A 19364-nucleotide genomic window follows, 5' to 3' on the forward strand; every position below is an offset into this window, starting at 1 on the left:
CTCTCTGGGAGTGTGAGAGAGTCTCTCTGGGAGTGTGAGAGAGTCTCTCTGGGAGTGCGAGGATCTCTCTGGTAGTGTGAAAGAGACTCTCTGGGAGTGTGAGAGAGTCTCTCTAGGAGTGTGAGAGAGTCTCTCTGGGAGTGCGAGAGAATCTCTCTGGGAGTGTGAGAGTATCTCTTGGAGTGCGAAGGACTCACTGGGAGTATGAGGGGTCTCTGGGAGTGCGAGAGTCTCTCTGGGAGTGCGCAGGTGTCTCTGGGAGTGAGAGGGTCTGTCTGGGAGTGCAAAGGTGTCTCTGGGAGTGCGAGAGAGTCACTGGGTGTGTGAGAGGTTCTCTCTGGGCGTGTGAGAGAGTCTCTCTGGGAGTGTGAGAGACTCTCTCTGGGAGTGCGAGAGTATCTCACTGGGAGTGCGAGGGTGTCTTTGGGATTCAGATGGTGTCTCCGGGAGTGTGAGGGTCTCTCTGGGAGTGCAAGGGTCTCACTGGGAGTGTGAGAGTCTTCTGGAAGTGTGAGCGTCTCTCTGGGAGTGCGAGAGTGTCTGTTGGAGTGCAAGGTTCTCACTGGGAATGCGAGGTGTCTCTGGGAGTGTGAGAGTCTCTCTGAGTGTGCGAGGGGTCTCTGGGAGTTCGGAAATCTATCTGGGAGTGCAAGGGTGTCTCTGGGAGTGTGAGGCTGTCTCTGGGAGTGTGAGGGTGTCCCTGGGAGTGCGAGGGTCTCTCTGGGAGTGTGACGGTCTCTGGGAGTGCGAGGGGTCTCTGGGAGTGCGAGGGTCTCTCTGGGAGTGCGAGGGTCTCTCTGGGAGTGTGACGGTCTCTCAGGGAGTGCGAGGGGTCTCTGGGAGTGTGAAATGTTGTCTCTGGAAGTGCAAGTGTCTCACTGGGAGTTCGAGAGAGTCACTGGGAGTGTGAGAGAATCTCTCTGGGAGTGTGAGATGTTCTCTCTGGGAGTGAGTGGGTCTCTCTGGGAGTGAGACTGTGTCTCTGGGGGTAGGAGGGTGTCTTTGGGAGTGTGAGGGTCCCTCTGGGAGTGTGAGGGTCTCACTGGGAGTTCGAGTGTCTCTCTGGGACTGTGAGAGTCTCTCTGGGACTGTGAGAGTCTCTCTGGGAGTCCGAGACTCTCTCTGGCAGTGTGAGGGTCTCACTGGGAGTGTGAGGGGTGTTTGGGAGTGCGAGGTGCTTTCTGGGAGCACGAGAGTCTCTTTGGGAGTGTGAGAGAGTCTCTCTGGGAGTGCGAGAGTCTCTCTGGGAGTGTGAGAGAGTCTCTCTGGGAGTGCGAGGGTCTCTCTGGGAGTGTGAGAGAGTCTCTGTGTGTGTGTGAGAGAGTCTCTCTGGGATTGTGAGATAGTCCCTCTGGGAGTGTGAGAGTCTCTGTGTGTGTGAGAGATTCTCTCTGGGAGTGTGAGAGAGTCTCTCTGGGAGTGTGAGCGTCTCTCTGGGAGTGCGAGGGTCTCTCTGGGAGTGTGAGAGAGTCTCTCTGGGAGTGTGAGAGTGTCTCTGTGTGTGTGAGAGAGTGTCTTTGGGATTGTGAGAGAGTCTCTCTGGGATAACGAGGGTGTCTCTGGGAGTGCGAGAGAGAAACTGGGAGTGTGACAGGTTCTCTCTGGGAATGTGAGAGAGTTTCTCTGGGAGTGAGTGTGTCTCTCTGGGAGTGTGAGTGACTCTCTCTGGGAGTGTGAGAGAGTTTCTCTGGGAGTGAGAGAGTCTCTCTGGGAGTGCGAGAGAATCTCTCTGTGAGTGTGATGGTGTCTTTGGGAGTGAGAGGGTGTCTCCAGGTGTGTGGGGGTCCCTCTGGGAGTGCAAGGGACTCACTGGGAGTGTGAGAGTCTCTCTGGGAGTGTGAGAGTCTCTCTGGAAGTGCGAGAATATCTCTTGGATTGCGAGGCTCTCTCTGGGATTGCGAGTGGTCTCTGGGAGTGTGAGAGTCTCTCTGGGAGTACGAGGTGCTCTCTGGGAGTGCGAGATTCTCTCTGGGTGTGCGAGGGGTCTCTAGGAGCATGAGAGTCTCTCTGGGAGTGTGAGGGTATCTCTTGGAGTGTGAGGGGTCTCTGGGAGTGCGAGGGGTCTCTGGGAGTTCGCAAATCTCTCTGGGAGTGCAAGGGTGTCTCTGGGAGTGCGAGGCTGTCACTGGTAGTGCGAGGGTCTCTCGTGGAGTGCGAGGGTCTCTCTGGGAGTGCGATGGTCTCTCTGTTAGTGCGAGAGAATCTCTCTGGGAGTGTGACAGAGTCTCTCTGGGACTGTGAGAGAGTCTCTCTGGGATTGTGACAGAGTCTCTCTGGGAGTGTGAGCATCTCTCTGGGAGTGTGAGAGAGTCTCTATGGGAATGTGATGTTCTCTTTGGGCGTGCGACTGAGTCTCTCTGGGAGTGTGAGGGCATCTCTCTGGGAGTGCGAGGGTCTCTCTGTGAGTGTGAGAGAGTCTCTCTGGGAGCGTGACCATCTCTGGGAGTGTGTGAGGGTCTCTCTGGGAGTGTGAGGGTCTCTCTGTGAGTGTGAGAGAGTCTCTCTGGGAGTGTGAGAGTGTCTATCTGGGCGTGTGAGAGAGTCTCTCTGGGAGTGTGAGCGTCTCTCTGGGAGTGTGAGAGAGTCTATCTGGGAGTGTGATAGTCTCTCTGGGAGTGTGAGAGAGTCTCTCTGGGAGTGTGAGAGTCTCTCTGGGAGTGTGAGAGAGTCTCTCTGGGAGTGTGAGAGAGTCTCTCTGGGAGTGCGAGGGTGTCTGGGAGTGAGAGTGTGTCTCTGAGAGTGAGAGGGCGTCTCTGGGAGTGTGAGGGTCTCTCTGGGAGTGCAAGGGTCTCACTGGGAGTTCGAGAATTCTTTGAGGGACTCTCTGGGAGTGTGAGGGTGTCTCTGTGTTTGTGAATGACTCTCTCTGGTAGTGTTAGCGTCTCTCTGGGAGTGTAAGAGATTCTCCCTGGGAGTGTGATAGTGTCTCTCTGGGAGAGAGAGAGAGTCCCTTTGGGAATGTGAGGGTCTCTTTGGGAGTCAGAGTGTGTCCCTCTGGGAGTGCAAGAATCTCTCTGTGAGTGTGAGAGAGTCTCTCTGGGAGTGTGAGAGAGTCTCTCTGTGAGTGTCAGAGAGTCTCGCTGGGAGTGTGAGAGAGTCTCTCTGGGAGTGTGAGAGAGTCTCTCTGGGAGTGTGAGAGAGTCTCTCTGTGAGTGTGAGAGAGTCTCTCTGGGAATGAGGGTGTCTCTCTGTGAGTGTGAGAGAGTCTCTCTGGGATTGCGAGAGTCTCTCTGGGAGTGCGAGGGTCTCTCTGGGTGTGTGAGATATTCTCTCTGGGAGTGTGAGAGAGTCTATCTGGGAGTGCGAGAGTCTGTCTGGGAGTGTGAGAGAGTCTCTCTGGGAGTGCGAGGGTCTCTCTGGGAGTGCGAGAGAATCTCTCTGGGAGTGCGAGGGTGCCTGGAAGTGAGAGTGTGTCTCTGGGAGTGAGAGGGTCTCTCTGGGATTGTGGGGAGTGTGAGGGTCTCACTGGGAGTGCATGGGTCTCTCTGGGAGTGTGAGAGTCTCTCTGGGACTGTGAGAATCTCTCTGGGAGGGCGAGAGTCTCTCTGGGAGTGCGAGGGTATCACTGGGTGTGTGAGGGGTCTCTGGGAGTGCGAGGTGCTTTCTGGCAGCGCGAGCGTCTCACTGGGAGTGTGAGAGAGTATCTCTGGGACTGTGAGCATCTTTCTGTGAGTGTGAGAGAGTCTCTCTGGGAGAGTGAGAGTCTCTTTGGGAGTCTGAGAGAGTCTCTCTGGGAGTGTGAGATTCTCTCTGGAAGTGTGAGAGTCTCTTTGGGAGTGTGAGCGTCTCTCTGGGAGTGTGAGAGTGTCTCTCTGGGAGTGTGAGTGTCTCTCTGGGAGTGTGAGCGTCTCTCTGTGAGTGTGAGGGAGTCTCTCTGGGAGTTGAGAGAGTCTCTCTGGGAGTGCGAGGGTGTCTGGGAGTGAGAGTGTGTCTCTGGGAGTGAGAGGGTGTCTCTGGGAGTTTGAGGGTCTCTCTGGGAGTGCAAGGGTCTCACTGGGAGTTCGAGAATTTCTCGATGACTTTGAGAGACTTCTGGGAGTGTGAGGGTGTCTCTGGGTTTGTGAATGACTCTCTCTGGTAGTGTTAGCGTCTCTCTGGGAGTGTAAGAGAGTCTCCCTGGGAGTGTGAGAGTGTCTCTCTGGGAGAGAGAGAGAGTCCCTTTGTGAATGTGAGGGACTCTTTGGGAGTCAGAGTGTGTCCCTCTGGGAGTGCAAGAATCTCTCTGTGAGTGTGAGAGAGTCTCTCTGGGAGTGTGAGAGAGTCGCTCTGTGAGTGTCAGAGAGTCTCGCTGGGAGTGTGAGAGAGTCTCTCTGGGAGTGTGAGAGAGTCTCTCTGTGAGTGTGAGAGAGTCTCTCTGGTTTTGCGAGAGTCTCTCTGGGAGTGCGAGGGTCTCTCTGGGTGTGTGAGATATTCTCTCTGGGAGTGTGAGAGAGTCTCTCTGGGAGTGCGAGAGTCTGTCTGGGAGTGTGAGAGAGTCTCTCTGGGAGTGCGAGGGTCTCTCTGGGAGTGCGAGAGAATCTCTCTGGGAGTGCGAGGGTGCCTGGAAGTGAGAGTGTGTCTCTGGGAGTGAGAGGGTCTCTCTGGGATTGTGGGGAGTGTGAGGGTCTCATTGGGATTGCATGGGTCTCTCTGGGAGTGTGAGAGTCTCTCTGGGACTGTGAGAGTCTCTCTGGGAGTGCGAGAGTCTCTCTGGGAGTGCGAGGGTATCACTGGGTGTGTGAGGGGTCTCTGGGAGTGCGAGGTGCTTTCTGGGAGCGCGAGAGTCTCACTGGGAGTGTGAGAGAGTATCTCTGGGAGTGTGAGCATCTCTCTGTGAGTGTGAGAGAGTCTCTCTGGGAGAGTGAGAGTCTCTCTGGGAGTCTGAGAGAGTCTCTCTGGGAGTGTGAGATTCTCTCTGGGGGTGTGAGAGTCTCTCTTGGAGTGTGAGCGTCTCTCTGGGAGTGTGAGAGTGTCTCTCTGGGAGTGTGAGTGTCTCTCTGGGAGTTGAGAGAGTCTCTCTGGGAGTGCGAGGGTGTCTGGGAGTGACAGTGTGTCTCTGGGAGTGAGAGGGTGTCTCTTGGAGTGTGAGGGTCTCTCTGGGAGTGCAGGGGTCTCACTGGGAGTTAGAGAGTTTCTCGATGACTTTGAGACACTCTCTGGGATTGTGAGGGTGTCTCTGGGAGTGTGAGAGAGTCTCTCTGGTAGTGTGAGCGTATCTCTGGGAGTGTGAGAGAGTCTCCATGGGAGTGTGAGAGAGTCTCTCTGGGAGCGAGAGAGAGTCTCTTTGGGAATGTGAGGGTCTCTTTGGGAGTCAGAGATAGTCCCCCTGGGAGTGCGAGAGTCTCTCTGTGAGTTTGAGAGAGTCTTTCTGGGACTGTGAGAGAGTCTCTCTGGGAGTGTGAGAGATTCTCTCTGGGAGTGTGAGAGAGTCTCTCTGGGCGTGTGAGAGAGTCTCTCTGGGAGTGTGAGAGAGTCTCTCTGAGAGTGCGTGGCTCTCTCTGGGACTGAGAGAGAGTCTCTCTGGGAGTGTGAGCGTCTCTCTGGGAGTGTGAGAGCGTCTCTCTGATAGCGTGAGGGTCTCTCTGGGAATGTGAGAGATTCTCTCTGGGAGTGCGAGGGTCTCTCTGGGATTGCGAGAGTATCTCTCTGGGAGTGCGAGGTTTTCTGGGAGTTAGAGTGTGTTTCTGGGAGTGTGAGGGGGCTCTGCGAGTGCGAGGGGCTTTCTGGGAGCGCGAGAGTCTCACTGGGAGTGTGAGCGTCTCTCTGTGAGTGTGAGAGTGTCTCTCTGGGAGTGTGAGAGTCTCTCTGGGAGTGTGAGAGAGTCTCTCTGGGAGTGTGAGGGTCTCTCTGGGAGTCAGAGAGAGTCCCCCTGGGAGCGCGAGAGTCTCACTGGGAGTGTGAGAGATTCTCTCTTTGGAGTGTGAGCGTCTCTCTGTGAGTGTGAGAGTGTCTCTCTGGGAGTGTGAGAGTCTCTCTGGGAGTGTGAGAGAGTCTCTCTGGGAGTGTGAGGGTCTCTCTGGGAGTGTGAGAGATTCTCTCTGGGAGTGTGAGAGTCCCTCTGAGAGTGTGAGAGAGTCTTTCTGGGAGTGTGAGCGTCTCTCTGGGAGTGTGAGAGAGTCTCTCTGGGTGTGTGAGCATCTCTCTGGGAGTGTGAGCGTCTCTCTGGGAGTGTGAGAGAGTCTCTCTGGGAGTGTGAGGGTCTCTCTGGGAGTGCAAGGGTCTCATTGGGAGTTCGAGAATTTCTCTATGACTTTGAGAGACTCTCTGGGAGTGTGAGGGTGTTTCTGGGTTTGCGAGAGTATCTCTCTGGGAGTGCGAGGTTTTCTGGGAGTTAGAGTGTGTCTCTGGGAGTGTGAGGGGGCTCTGCGAGTGCGAGGGGCTTTCTGGGAGCGCGAGAGTCTCACTGGGGGTGTGAGAGATTCTCTCTTTGGAGTGTGAGCGTCTCTCTGTGAGTGTGAGAGTGTCTCTCTGGGAGTGTGAGAGTCTCTCTGGGAGTGTGAGAGAGTCTCTCTGGGAGTGCGAGGGTCTCTCTGGGAGTGCGAGAGAATCTCTCTGGGAGTGCGAGGGTGCCTGGAAGTGAGAGTGTGTCTCTGGGAGTGAGAGGGTCTCTCTGGGATTGTGGGGAGTGTGAGGGTCTCATTGGGATTGCATGGGTCTCTCTGGGAGTGTGAGAGTCTCTCTGGGACTGTGAGAGTCTCTCTGGGAGTGCGAGAGTCTCTCTGGGAGTGCGAGGGTATCACTGGGTGTGTGAGGGGTCTCTGGGAGTGCGAGGTGCTTTCTGGGAGCGCGAGAGTCTCACTGGGAGTGTGAGAGAGTATCTCTGGGAGTGTGAGCATCTCTCTGTGAGTGTGAGAGAGTCTCTCTGGGAGAGTGAGAGTCTCTCTGGGAGTCTGAGAGAGTCTCTCTGGGAGTGTGAGATTCTCTCTGGGGGTGTGAGAGTCTCTCTTGGAGTGTGAGCGTCTCTCTGGGAGTGTGAGAGTGTCTCTCTGGGAGTGTGAGTGTCTCTCTGGGAGTTGAGAGAGTCTCTCTGGGAGTGCGAGGGTGTCTGGGAGTGACAGTGTGTCTCTGGGAGTGAGAGGGTGTCTCTTGGAGTGTGAGGGTCTCTCTGGGAGTGCAGGGGTCTCACTGGGAGTTAGAGAGTTTCTCGATGACTTTGAGACACTCTCTGGGATTGTGAGGGTGTCTCTGGGAGTGTGAGAGAGTCTCTCTGGTAGTGTGAGCGTATCTCTGGGAGTGTGAGAGAGTCTCCATGGGAGTGTGAGAGAGTCTCTCTGGGAGCGAGAGAGAGTCTCTTTGGGAATGTGAGGGTCTCTTTGGGAGTCAGAGATAGTCCCCCTGGGAGTGCGAGAGTCTCTCTGTGAGTTTGAGAGAGTCTTTCTGGGACTGTGAGAGAGTCTCTCTGGGAGTGTGAGAGATTCTCTCTGGGAGTGTGAGAGAGTCTCTCTGGGCGTGTGAGAGAGTCTCTCTGGGAGTGTGAGAGAGTCTCTCTGAGAGTGCGTGGCTCTCTCTGGGACTGAGAGAGAGTCTCTCTGGGAGTGTGAGCGTCTCTCTGGGAGTGTGAGAGCGTCTCTCTGATAGCGTGAGGGTCTCTCTGGGAGTGTGAGAGATTCTCTCTGGGAGTGCGAGGGTCTCTCTGGGATTGCGAGAGTATCTCTCTGGGAGTGCGAGGTTTTCTGGGAGTTAGAGTGTGTTTCTGGGAGTGTGAGGGGGCTCTGCGAGTGCGAGGGGCTTTCTGGGAGCGCGAGAGTCTCACTGGGAGTGTGAGCGTCTCTCTGTGAGTGTGAGAGTGTCTCTCTGGGAGTGTGAGAGTCTCTCTGGGAGTGTGAGAGAGTCTCTCTGGGAGTGTGAGGGTCTCTCTGGGAGTCAGAGAGAGTCCCCCTGGGAGCGCGAGAGTCTCACTGGGAGTGTGAGAGATTCTCTCTTTGGAGTGTGAGCGTCTCTCTGTGAGTGTGAGAGTGTCTCTCTGGGAGTGTGAGAGTCTCTCTGGGAGTGTGAGAGAGTCTCTCTGGGAGTGTGAGGGTCTCTCTGGGAGTGTGAGAGATTCTCTCTGGGAGTGTGAGAGTCCCTCTGAGAGTGTGAGAGAGTCTTTCTGGGAGTGTGAGCGTCTCTCTGGGAGTGTGAGAGAGTCTCTCTGGGTGTGTGAGCATCTCTCTGGGAGTGTGAGCGTCTCTCTGGGAGTGTGAGAGAGTCTCTCTGGGAGTGTGAGGGTCTCTCTGGGAGTGCAAGGGTCTCATTGGGAGTTCGAGAATTTCTCTATGACTTTGAGAGACTCTCTGGGAGTGTGAGGGTGTTTCTGGGTTTGCGAGAGTATCTCTCTGGGAGTGCGAGGTTTTCTGGGAGTTAGAGTGTGTCTCTGGGAGTGTGAGGGGGCTCTGCGAGTGCGAGGGGCTTTCTGGGAGCGCGAGAGTCTCACTGGGGGTGTGAGAGATTCTCTCTTTGGAGTGTGAGCGTCTCTCTGTGAGTGTGAGAGTGTCTCTCTGGGAGTGTGAGAGTCTCTCTGGGAGTGTGAGAGAGTCTCTCTGGGAGTTTGAGGGTCTCTCTGGGAGTCAGAGAGAGTCCCCCTGGGAGTGCGAGAGTCTCTCTGTGAGTTTGAGAGAGTCTTTCTGGGAGTGTGAGAGAGTCTCTCTGGGAGTGTGAGAGATTCTCTCTGGGAGTGTGACAGAGTCTCTCTGGGCGTGTGAGAGAGTCTCTCTGGGCGTGTGAGAGAGTCTCTCTGGGAGTGTGAGAGAGTCTCTCTGAGAGTGCGTGGCTCTCTCTGGGTGTGAGAGAGAGTCTCTCTGGGAGTGTGAGCGTCTCTCTGGGAGTGTGAGAGCGTCTCTCTGATAGTGTGAGGGTCTCTCTGGGAGTGTGAGAGATTCTCTCTGGGAGTGCGAGGGTCTCTCTGGGATTGCGAGGTTTTCTGGGAGTTAGTGTGTGTCTCTGGGAGTGTGAAGGGGCTCTGCGAGTGCGAGGGGCTTTCTGGGAGCGCGAGAGTCTCACTGGGAGTGTGAGAGAGTCTCTCTTTGGAGTGTGAGCGTCTCTCTGTGAGTGTGAGAGTGTCTCTCTGGGAGTGTGAGAGTCTCTCTGGGAGTGTGAGAGAGTCTCTCTGGGAGTGTGAGGGTTTCTCTGGGAATGTGAGAGATTCGCTCTGGGAGTGTGAGAGTCCCTCTGAGAGTGTGAGAGAGTCTTTCTGGGAGTGTGAGCGTCTCTCTGGGAGTGTGAGAGCGTCTCTCTGGGAGTGTGAGCGTCTCTCTGGGAGTGTGAGAGAGTCTCTCTGGGAGTGTGAGGGTCTCTCTGGGAGTGCAAGGGTCTCACTGGGAGTTCTAGAATTTCTCTATGACTTTGAGAGACTCTCTGGGAGTGTGAGGGTGTCTCTGGGTTTGTGAGAGTGTCTCTCTGGTAGTGTGAGCGTCTCGCTGGGAGTGTGAAAGAGTCTCCCTGGGAGTGTGAGAGAGTCTCTCTGGGAGAGAGAGAGAGTCCCTTTGGGAATGTGAGGGTCTCTTTGGGAGTCAGAGTGAGTCCCTCTGGGAGTGCAAGAGTCTCTCTGTGAGTGTGAGAGAGTCTCTCTGGGAGTGTGAGAGAGTCTCTCTGTTAGTGTGAGAGAGTCTCGCTGGGAGTGTGAGAGCGTCTCTGTGAATGTGAGTGTCTCTCTATGAGTGTGAGAGAGTCTCTCTGGGAGTGTGAGAGAGTCTCTCTGGGAGTGTGAGAGAGTCTCTCTGGGATTCTGAGAGAGTCTCTCTGGGAATGAGGGTGTCTCTCTGTGAGTGTGAGAGAGTCTCTCTGGGAGTGTGAGAGAGTCTCTCTGGGAGTGTCAGAGAGTCTCTCTGGGATTGCGAGAGTCTCTCTGGGAGTGCGAGGGTCTCTCTGGGTGTGTGAGATATTCTCTCTGGGAGTGTGAGAGAGTCTCTCTGGGAGTGTGAGAGTCTCTCTGGGAATGAGGGCGTCTCTCTGGTTGTGTGAGAGATTCTCTCTGGGAGTGTGAGAGAGTCTCTCTGGGAATGAGGGCGTCTCTCTGGGAGTGCGAGGGACTCTCTGGGTGTGTGAGAGAGTCTCTCTGGGAGTGTGAGAGAGTCTCTCTGGGAGTGTGAGAGAGTCTCTCTGGGAGTGCAAGAGTCTCTCTGGGAGTGTGAGAGAGTCTCTCTGGGAGGGCGAGAGTCTCTCTGGGAGTGCGAGAGAATCTCTCTGGTAGTGCGAGGGTGCCTGTGAGTGAGAGTGTGTCTCTGGGAGTGAGAGGGTCTCTCTGGGATTTTGGGGAGTGTGAGGGCCTCACTGGGAGTGCATGGATCTCTCTGGGAGTGTGAGAGTCTCTCTGGGACTGTGAGAGTCTCTCTGGGAGTGCGAGAGTCTCTCTGGGAGTGCGAGGGTATCACTGGGAGTGTGAGGGGTCTCTGGGATTGCGAGGGGCTTTCTGGGAGTGCGAGAGTCTCACTGGGAGTGTGAGAGAGTCTCTCTGGGATTGTGAGAGTCTCTCTGGGAGTGTGAGAGAGTCTCTCTGGGAGTGTGAGGGTCTCTCTGGGAGTATGAGAGAGTCTCTCTGGGAGAGTGAGAGTCTCTCTGGGAGTGTGAGAGAGTCTCTCTGGGAGTGTGAGATTCTCTCTGGGAGTGTGAGAGAGTCTCTCTGGGCGTGTGAGCGTCTCTCTGGGAGTGTGAGCGTCTCTCTGGGAGTGTGAGAGAGTCTCTCTGGGAGTGTGAGGGTCTCTCTGGGAGTGCAAGGGTCTCACTGGGAGTTCGAGAATTTCTCTATGACTTTGAGAGTCTCTCTGGGAGTGTGAGGGTGTCTCTGGGTTTGCGAGAGTATCCTTCTGGGAGTGCGAGGTTTTCTGGGAGTTAGAGTGTGTCTCTGGGAGTGTGAGGGGGCTCTGCGAGTGCGAGGGGCTTTCTGGGAGCGCGAGAGTCTCACTGGGAGTGTGAGAGCGTCTCTCTTTGGAGTGTGAGCGTCTCTCTGTGAGTGTGAGAGTGTCTCTCTGGGAGTGTGAGAGTCTCTCTGGGAGTGTCAGAGAGTCTCTCTGGGAGTGTGAGGGTCTCTCTGGGAGTCAGAGAGAGTCCCCCTGGGAGTGCGAGAGTCTCTCTGTGAGTTTGAGAGAGTCTTTCTGGGAGTGTGAGAGAGTCTCTCTGGGAGTGTGAGAGAGTCTCTCTGGGAATGAGGGTGTCTCTCTGTGAGTGTCAGAGAGTCTCTCTGGGATTGCGAGAGTCTCTCTGGGAGTGCGAGGGTCTCTCTGGGTGTGTGAGATATTCTCTCTGGGAGTGTGAGAGAGTCTCTCTGGGAGTGTGAGAGTCTCTCTGGGAATGACGGCGTCTCTCTGGGAGTGCGAGGGTCTCTCTGGGAGTTTGAGAGAGTCTCTCTGGGAGTGCGAGAGTTTCTCTGGGTGTGTGAGAGAGTCTCTCTGGGAGTGCGAGGGTCTCTCTGGGAGTGCGAGAGTATCTCTCTGGGAGTGCGAGGGTTTCTGGGAGTGAGAGTGTGTCTCTGGGAGTGAGAGGGTCTCTCTGGGAGTGTGGGGAGTGTGAGGTTCTCACTGGGAGTGCATGGGTCTCTCTGGGAGTGTGAGAGTCTCTCTGGGACTGTGAGACTCTCTCTGGGAGTGCGAGGGTCTCTCTGGGAGTGCGAGGGTCTCACTGGGAGTGTGAGGGGGCTCTGGGAGTGCGAGAGGCTTTCTGGGAGCGCGGGAGTCTCACTGGGAGTGTGAGAGAGTCGCTCTGGGAGTGTGAGCGTCTCTCTGTGAGTGTGAGAGAGTCTCTCTGGGAGTGTGAGAGGTTCTCTCTGGGCTTGTGAGAGAGTCTCTCTGGGAGTGTGAGAGACTCTCTCTGGGAGTGCGAGAGTATCTCACTGGCAGTGCGAGGGTGTCTTTGGGATTGAGAGGGTGTCTCCGGGAGTGTGAGGGTCTCTCTGGGAGTGCAAGGGTCTCACTGGGAGTGTGAGAGTCTTCTGGGAGTGCGGGCGTCTCTCTGGGAGTGCGAGAGTGTCTGTTGGAGTGCAACGGTCGTACTGGGAGTGTGAGGGGTCTCTGGGAGTGCGAGAGTCTCTCTGGGAGTGCCAGAATGTCTCTGGGAGTGCGAGGGTCTCTCTTGGAGTGCAAGGTTCTCACTGGGAATGCGAGGTGTTTCTGGGAGTGTGAGAGTCTCTCTGGGTGTGCGAGGGGTCTCTGGGAGTTCGAAAATCTCTCTGGGAGTGCAAGGGTGTCTCTGGGAGTGTGAGGCTGTCTCTGGGAGTGCGAGGGTGTCCCTGGGAGTGCGAGGGCCTCTCTGGGAGTGTGACGGTCTCTCGGAGTGCGAGGGGTCTCTGCGAGTGCGAGGGGTCTCTGCGAGTGCGAGGGTCTCTCTGGGAGTACGAGGGTCTCTCTGGGAGTGTGACGGTCTCTCAGGGAGTGCGAGGGGTCTCTGGGAGTGTGAGATGTTGTCTCTGGAAGTGCAAGGGTCTCACTGGGAGTTCGAGAGAGTCACTGGGAGTGTGAGAGAATCTCTCTGGGAGTGTGAGATGTTCTCTCTGGGAGTGAGTGGGTCTCTCTGGGAGTGTGAGAGAGTCTCTCTGGGAGTGAGACTGTGTCTCTGGGGGTAGGAGGGTGTCTTTGGGAGTGTGAGGGTCTCTCTGGGAGTGCGAGGGTCTCACTGGGAGTGCGAGGGTCTCTCTGGGTGTGTGAGAGATTCACTCTGGGAGTGTGAGAGAGTCTCTCTGGGAGTGTGAGGGCCTCTCTGGGAATGAGGACGTCTCTCTGGGTGTGTGAGAGATTCTCTCTGGGAGTGTGAGAGAGTCTCTCTGGGAATGACGGCGTCTCTCTGGGAGTGCGAGGGTCTCTCTGGGAGTTTGAGAGAGTCTCTCTGGGAGTGCGAGAGTCTCTCTGGGTGTGTGAGAGAGTCTCTCTGGGAGTGCGAGGGTCTCTCTGGGAGTGCGAGAGTATCTCTCTGGGAGTGCGAGGGTTTCTGGGAGTGAGAGTGTGTCTCTGGGAGTGAGAGGGTCTCTCTGGGAGTGTGGGGAGTGTGAGGTTCTCACTGGGAGTGCATGGGTCTCTCTGGGAGTGTGAGAGTCTCTCTGGGACTGTGAGACTCTCTCTGGGAGTGCGAGGGTCTCTCTGGGAGTGCGAGGGTCTCACTGGGAGTGTGAGGGGGCTCTGGGAGTGCGAGAGGCTTTCTGGGAGCGCGGGAGTCTCACTGGGAGTGTGAGAGAGTCTCTCTGGGAGTGTGAGCGTCTCTCTGTGAGTGTGAGAGAGTCTCTCTGGGAGTGTAAGAGAGTCTCTCTGGGAGTGTGAGAGTCTCTCTGGGAGTGTGAGCGTCTCTCTGGGAGTGTGAGCGATTCTCCCTGGGAGTGTGAGAGAGTCTCTCTGGGAGCGAGAGAGAGTCTCTTTGGGAATGTGAGGGTCTCTTTGGGAGTCAGAGTGAGTCCCTCTTGGAGTGCAAGGGTCTCTCTGTGAGTGTGAGAGAGTCTCTCTGGGAGTGTGAGAGAGTCTCTCTGAGAGTGTGAGCGTCTCTCTGGGAGTGTGAGAGAGTCTCTCCGGGAGTGTGAGAGAGTCTCTCTGGGAGTGTGAGAGAGTCTCTCTGAGAGTGTGAGCATCTCTCTGGGACTGTGAGAGGGTCTCTCTGAGAGTGTGAGGGTCTCTCTGGGAGTGTGAGAGAGTCTCTCTGGGAGTGTGAGGGTCTCTCTGGGAGTGTGAGAGAATCTCTCTGGGAGTGTGAGAGAGTCTCTCTGGGAGTGTGAGAGATTCTCTTTGGGAGTGAGAGGGTCTGTCTGGGAGTGCAAAGGTGTCTCTGGGAGTGCGAGAGAGTCACTGGGAGTGTGAGAGGTTCTCTCTGGGCGTGTGAGAGAGTCTCTCTGGGAGTGTGAGAGACTCTCTCTGGGAGTGCGAGAGTATCTCACTGGGAGTGCGAGGGTGTCTTTGGGATTCAGAGGGTGTCTCCGGGAGTGTGAGGGTCTCTCTGGGAGTGCAAGGGTCTCACTGGGAGTGTGAGAGTCTTCTGGAAGTGTGAGCGTCTCTCTGGGAGTGCGAGAGTGTCTGTTGGAGTGCAAGGTTCTCACTGGGAATGCGAGGTGTCTCTGGGAGTGTGAGAGTCTCTCTGAGTGTGCGAGGGGTCTCTGGGAGTTCGGAAATCTATCTGGGAGTGCAAGGGTGTCTCTGGGAGTGTGAGGCTGTCTCTGGGAGTGTGAGGGTGTCCCTGGGAGTGCGAGGGTCTCTCTGGGAGTGTGACGGTCTCTGGGAGTGCGAGGGGTCTCTGGGAGTGCGAGGGTCTCTCTGGGAGTGCGAGGGTCTCTCTGGGAGTGTGACGGTCTCTCAGGGAGTGCGAGGGGTCTCTGGGAGTGTGAAATGTTGTCTCTGGAAGTGCAAGTGTCTCACTGGGAGTTCGAGAGAGTCACTGGGAGTGTGAGAGAATCTCTCTGGGAGTGTGAGATGTTCTCTCTGGGAGTGAGTGGGTCTCTCTGGGAGTGAGACTGTGTCTCTGGGGGTAGGAGGGTGTCTTTGGGAGTGTGAGGGTCCCTCTGGGAGTGTGAGGGTCTCACTGGGAGTTCGAGTGTCTCTCTGGGACTGTGAGAGTCTCTCTGGGACTGTGAGAGTCTCTCTGGGAGTCCGAGACTCTCTCTGGCAGTGTGAGGGTCTCACTGGGAGTGTGAGGGGTGTTTGGGAGTGCGAGGTGCTTTCTGGGAGCACGAGAGTCTCTTTGGGAGTGTGAGAGAGTCTCTCTGGGAGTGCGAGAGTCTCTCTGGGAGTGTGAGAGAGTCTCTCTGGGAGTGCGAGGGTCTCTCTGGGAGTGTGAGAGAGTCTCTGTGTGTGTGTGAGAGAGTCTCTCTGGGATTGTGAGGTAGTCCCTCTGGGAGTGTGAGAGTCTCTGTGTGTGTGAGAGATTCTCTCTGGGAGTGTGAGAGAGTCTCTCTGGGAGTGTGAGCGTCTCTCTGGGAGTGCGAGGGTCTCTCTGGGAGTGTGAGAGAGTCTCTCTGGGAGTGTGAGAGTGTCTCTGTGTGTGTGAGAGAGTGTCTTTGGGATTGTGAGAGAGTCTCTCTGGGATAACGAGGGTGTCTCTGGGAGTGCGAGAGAGAAACTGGGAGTGTGACAGGTTCTCTCTGGGAATGTGAGAGAGTTTCTCTGGGAGTGAGTGTGTCTCTCTGGGAGTGTGAGTGACTCTCTCTGGGAGTGTGAGAGAGTTTCTCTGGGAGTGAGAGAGTCTCTCTGGGAGTGCGAGAGAATCTCTCTGTGAGTGCGATGGTGTCTTTGGGAGTGAGAGGGTGTCTCCGGGTGTGTGGGGGTCCCTCTGGGAGTGCAAGGGTCTCACTGGGAGTGTGAGAGTCTCTCTGGGAGTGTGAGAGTCTCTCTGGGAGTGCGAGAATATCTCTTGGATTGCGAGGCTCTCTCTGGGATTGCGAGTGGTCTCTGGGAGTGTGAGAGTCTCTCTGGGAGTACGAGGTGCTCTCTGGGAGTGCGAGGTTCTCTCTGGGTGTGCGAGGGGTCTCTAGGAGCATGAGAGTCTCTCTGGGAGTGTGAGGGTGTCTCTTGGAGTGTGAGGGGTCTCTGGGAGTGCGAGGGGTCTCTGGGAGTTCGCAAATCTCTCTGGGAGTGCAAGGGTGTCTCTGGGAGTGCGAGGCTGTCACTGGTAGTGCGAGGGTCTCTCGTGGAGTGCGAGGGTCTCACTGGGAGTGTGAGAGTTTCTCTGGGAGTGTGAGCGTCTCTCTGGGAGTGTGAGAGAGTCTCTCTGTTAGTGCGAGAGAATCTCTCTGGGAGTGTGACAGAGTCTCTCTGGGACTGTGAGAGAGTCTCTCTGGGATTGTGACAGAGTCTCTCTGGGAGTGTGAGCATCTCTCTGGGAGTGTGAGAGAGTCTCTATGGGAATGTGATGTTCTCTTTGGGCGTGCGACTGAGTCTCTCTGGGAGTGTGAGGGCATCTCTCTGGGAGTGCGAGGGTCTCTCTGTGAGTGTGAGAGAGTCTCTCTGGGAGCGTGACCATCTCTGGTAGTGTGTGAGGGTCTCTCTGGGAGTGTGAGGGTCTCTCTGTGAGTGTGAGAGAGTCTCTCTGGGAGTGTGAGAGTGTCTATCTGGGCGTGTGAGAGAGTCTCTCTGGGAGTGTGAGCGTCTCTCTGGGAGTGTGAGAGAGTCTATCTGGGAGTGTGAGCGTCTCTCTGGGAGTGTGAGAGAGTCTATCTGGGAAAGAGGGCGTCACTCTGGGAGTGTGATGGTCTCTCTGGGTGTGTGAGTGAGTCTCTCTGGGAGTGTGAGAGAGTCTCTCTGGGAGTGTGAGAGAGTCTCTCTGGGAGTGTGAGGGTACCTCTGGGAGTGTGAGAGAGTCTCACTGGGCGTGTGAGAGAGTCTCTCTGGGAGTGCGAGGATCTTTCTGGTAGTATGAGAGAGAGTCTCTGGGTGTGTGAGAGAGTCTCTCTGGGAGTGTGAGAGAGTCTCTCTGGGAGTGTGAGAGAGTCTCTCTGGGAGTGTGAGAGAGTCTCTCTGGGAGTGCGAGGATCTCTCTGGTAGTGTGAAAGAGACTCTCTGGGAGTGTGAGAGAGTCTCTCTAGGAGTGTGAGAGAGTCTCTCTGGGAGTGCGAGAGAATCTCTCTGGGAGTGTGAGAGTATCTCTTGGAGTGCGAAGGACTCACTGGGAGTATGAGGGGTCTCTGGGAGTGCGAGAGTCTCTCTGGGAGTGCGCAGGTGTCTCTGGGAGTGAGAGGGTCTGTCTGGGAGTGCAAAGGTGTCTCTGGGAGTGCGAGAGAGTCACTGGGTGTGTGAGAGGTTCTCTCTGGGCGTGTGAGAGAGTCTCTCTGGGAGTGTGAGAGACTCTCTCTGGGAGTGCGAGAGTATCTCACTGGGAGTGCGAGGGTGTCTTTGGGATTCAGATGGTGTCTCCGGGAGTGTGAGGGTCTCTCTGGGAGTGCAAGGGTCTCACTGGGAGTGTGAGAGTCTTCTGGAAGTGTGAGCGTCTCTCTGGGAGTGCGAGAGTGTCTGTTGGAGTGCAAGGTTCTCACTGGGAATGCGAGGTGTCTCTGGGAGTGTGAGAGTCTCTCTGAGTGTGCGAGGGGTCTCTGGGAGTTCGGAAATCTATCTGGGAGTGCAAGGGTGTCTCTGGGAGTGTGAGGCTGTCTCTGGGAGTGTGAGGGTGTCCCTGGGAGTGCGAGGGTCTCTCTGGGAGTGTGACGGTCTCTGGGAGTGCGAGGGGTCTCTGGGAGTGCGAGGGTCTCTCTGGGAGTGCGAGGGTCTCTCTGGGAGTGTGACAGTCTCTCAGGGAGTGCGAGGGGTCTCTGGGAGTGTGAAATGTTGTCTCTGGAAGTGCAAGTGTCTCACTGGGAGTTCGAGAGAGTCACTGGGAGTGTGAGAGAATCTCTCTGGGAGTGTGAGATGTTCTCTCTGGGAGTGAGTGGGTCTCTCTGGGAGTGAGACTGTGTCTCTGGGGGTAGGAGGGTGTCTTTGGGAGTGTGAGGGTCCCTCTGGGAGTGTGAGGGTCTCACTGGGAGTTCGAGTGTCTCTCTGGGACTGTGAGAGTCTCTCTGGGACTGTGAGAGTCTCTCTGGGAGTCCGAGACTCTCTCTGGCAGTGTGAGGGTCTCACTGGGAGTGTGAGGGGTGTTTGGGAGTGCGAGGTGCTTTCTGGGAGCACGAGAGTCTCTTTGGGAGTGTGAGAGAGTCTCTCTGGGAGTGCGAGAGTCTCTCTGGGAGTGTGAGAGAGTCTCTCTGGGATTGCGAGGGTCTCTCTGGGAGTGTGAGAGAGTCTCTCTGTGTGTGTGAGAGAGTCTCTCTGGGATTGTGAGATAGTCCCTCTGGGAGTGTGAGAGTCTCTGTGTGTGTGAGAGATTCTCTCTGGGAGTGTGAGAGAGTCTCTCTGGGAGTGTGAGCATCTCTCTGGGAGTGCGAGGGTCTCTCTGGGAGTGTGAGAGAGTCTCTCTGGGAGTGTGAGAGTGTCTCTGTGTGTGTGAGAGAGTGTCTTTGGGATTGTGAGAGAGTCTCTCTGGGATAACGAGGGTGTCTCTGGGAGTGCGAGAGAGAAACTGGGAGTGTGACAGGTTCTCTCTGGGAATGTGAGAGAGTTTCTCTGGGAGTGAGTGTGTCTCTCTGGGAGTGTGAGTGACTCTCTCTGGGAGTGTGAGAGAGTTTCTCTGGGAGTGAGAGAGTCTCTCTGGGAGTGCGAGAGAATCTCTCTGTGAGTGTGATGGTGTCTTTGGGAGTGAGAGGGTGTCTCCAGGTGTGTGGGGGTCCCTCTGGGAGTGCAAGGGACTCACTGGGAGTGTGAGAGTCTCTCTGGGAGTGTGAGAGTCTCTCTGGGAGTGCGAGAATATCTCTTGGATTGCGAGGCTCTCTCTGGGATTGCGAGTGGTCTCTGGGAGTGTGAGAGTCTCTCTGGGAGTACGAGGTGCTCTCTGGGAGTGCGAGGTTCTCTCTGGGTGTGCGAGGGGTCTCTAGGAGCATGAGAGTCTCTCTGGGAGTGTGAGGGTATCTCTTGGAGTGTGAGGGGTCTCTGGGAGTGCGAGGGGTCTCTGGGAGTTCGCAAATCTCTCTGGGAGTGCAAGGGTGTCTCTGGGAGTGCGAGGCTGTCACTGGTAGTGCGAGGGTCTCTCGTGGAGTGCGAGGGTCTCTCTGGGAGTGCGATGGTCTCACTGGGAGTGTGAGAGTTTCTCTGGGAGTGTGAGCGTCTCTCTGGGAATGTGAGAGAGTCTCTCTGTTAGTGCGAGAGAATCTCTCTGGGAGTGTGACAGAGTCTCTCTGGGACTGTGAGAGAGTCTCTCTGGGATTGTGACAGAGTCTCTCTGGGAGTGTGAGCATCTCTCTGGGAGTGTGAGAGAGTCTCTATGGGAATGTGATGTTCTCTTTGGGCGTGCGACTGAGTCTCTCTGGGAGTGTGAGGGCATCTCTCTGGGAGTGCGAGGGTCTCTCTGTGAGTGTGAGAGAGTCTCTCTGGGAGCGTGACCATCTCTGGGAGTGTGTGAGGGTCTCTCTGGGAGTGTGAGGGTCTCTCTGTGACTGTGAGAGAGTCTCTCTGGGAGTGTGAGAGAGTCTATCTGGGCGTGTGAGAGAGTCTCTCTGGGAGTGTGAGCGTCTCTCTGGGAGTGTGAGAGAGTCTATCTGGGAGTGTGAGCGTCTCTCTGGGAGTGTGAGAGAGTCTATCTGGGAAAGAGGGCGTCACTCTGGGAGTGTGATGGTCTCTCTGGGTGTGTGAGTGAGTCTCTCTGGGAGTGTGAGAGAGTCTCTCTGGGAGTGTGAGAGAGTCTCTCTGGGAGTGTGAGGGTATCTCTGGGAGTGTGAGAGAGTCTCACTGGGCGTGTGAGAGAGTCTCTCTGGGAGTGCGAGGATCTTTCTGGTAGTATGAGAGAGAGTCTCTGGGTGTGTGAGAGAGTCTGTCTGGGAGTGTGAGAGAGTCTCTCTGGGAGTGTGAGAGAGTCTCTCTGGGAGTGTGAGAGAGTCTCTCTGGGAGTGCGAGAGAATCTCTCTGGGAGTGTGAGAGTATCTCTTG

General features: G+C 56.0%; 1 protein-coding gene across 1 annotated transcript in view; it reads left to right on the forward strand.

Moving 5' to 3' along the window:
* Positions 1–19364, forward strand: part of LOC121283107 (probable carboxypeptidase X1) — a 1354098-nt gene that overhangs the window by 678142 nt on the left and 656592 nt on the right. The gene's annotated exons all lie outside the window — the stretch shown is intronic.

Source organism: Carcharodon carcharias, chromosome 1 (genome assembly GCF_017639515.1).
Source record: "Carcharodon carcharias isolate sCarCar2 chromosome 1, sCarCar2.pri, whole genome shotgun sequence".
Classification (NCBI taxonomy): Eukaryota; Metazoa; Chordata; class Chondrichthyes; order Lamniformes; family Lamnidae; genus Carcharodon; species Carcharodon carcharias.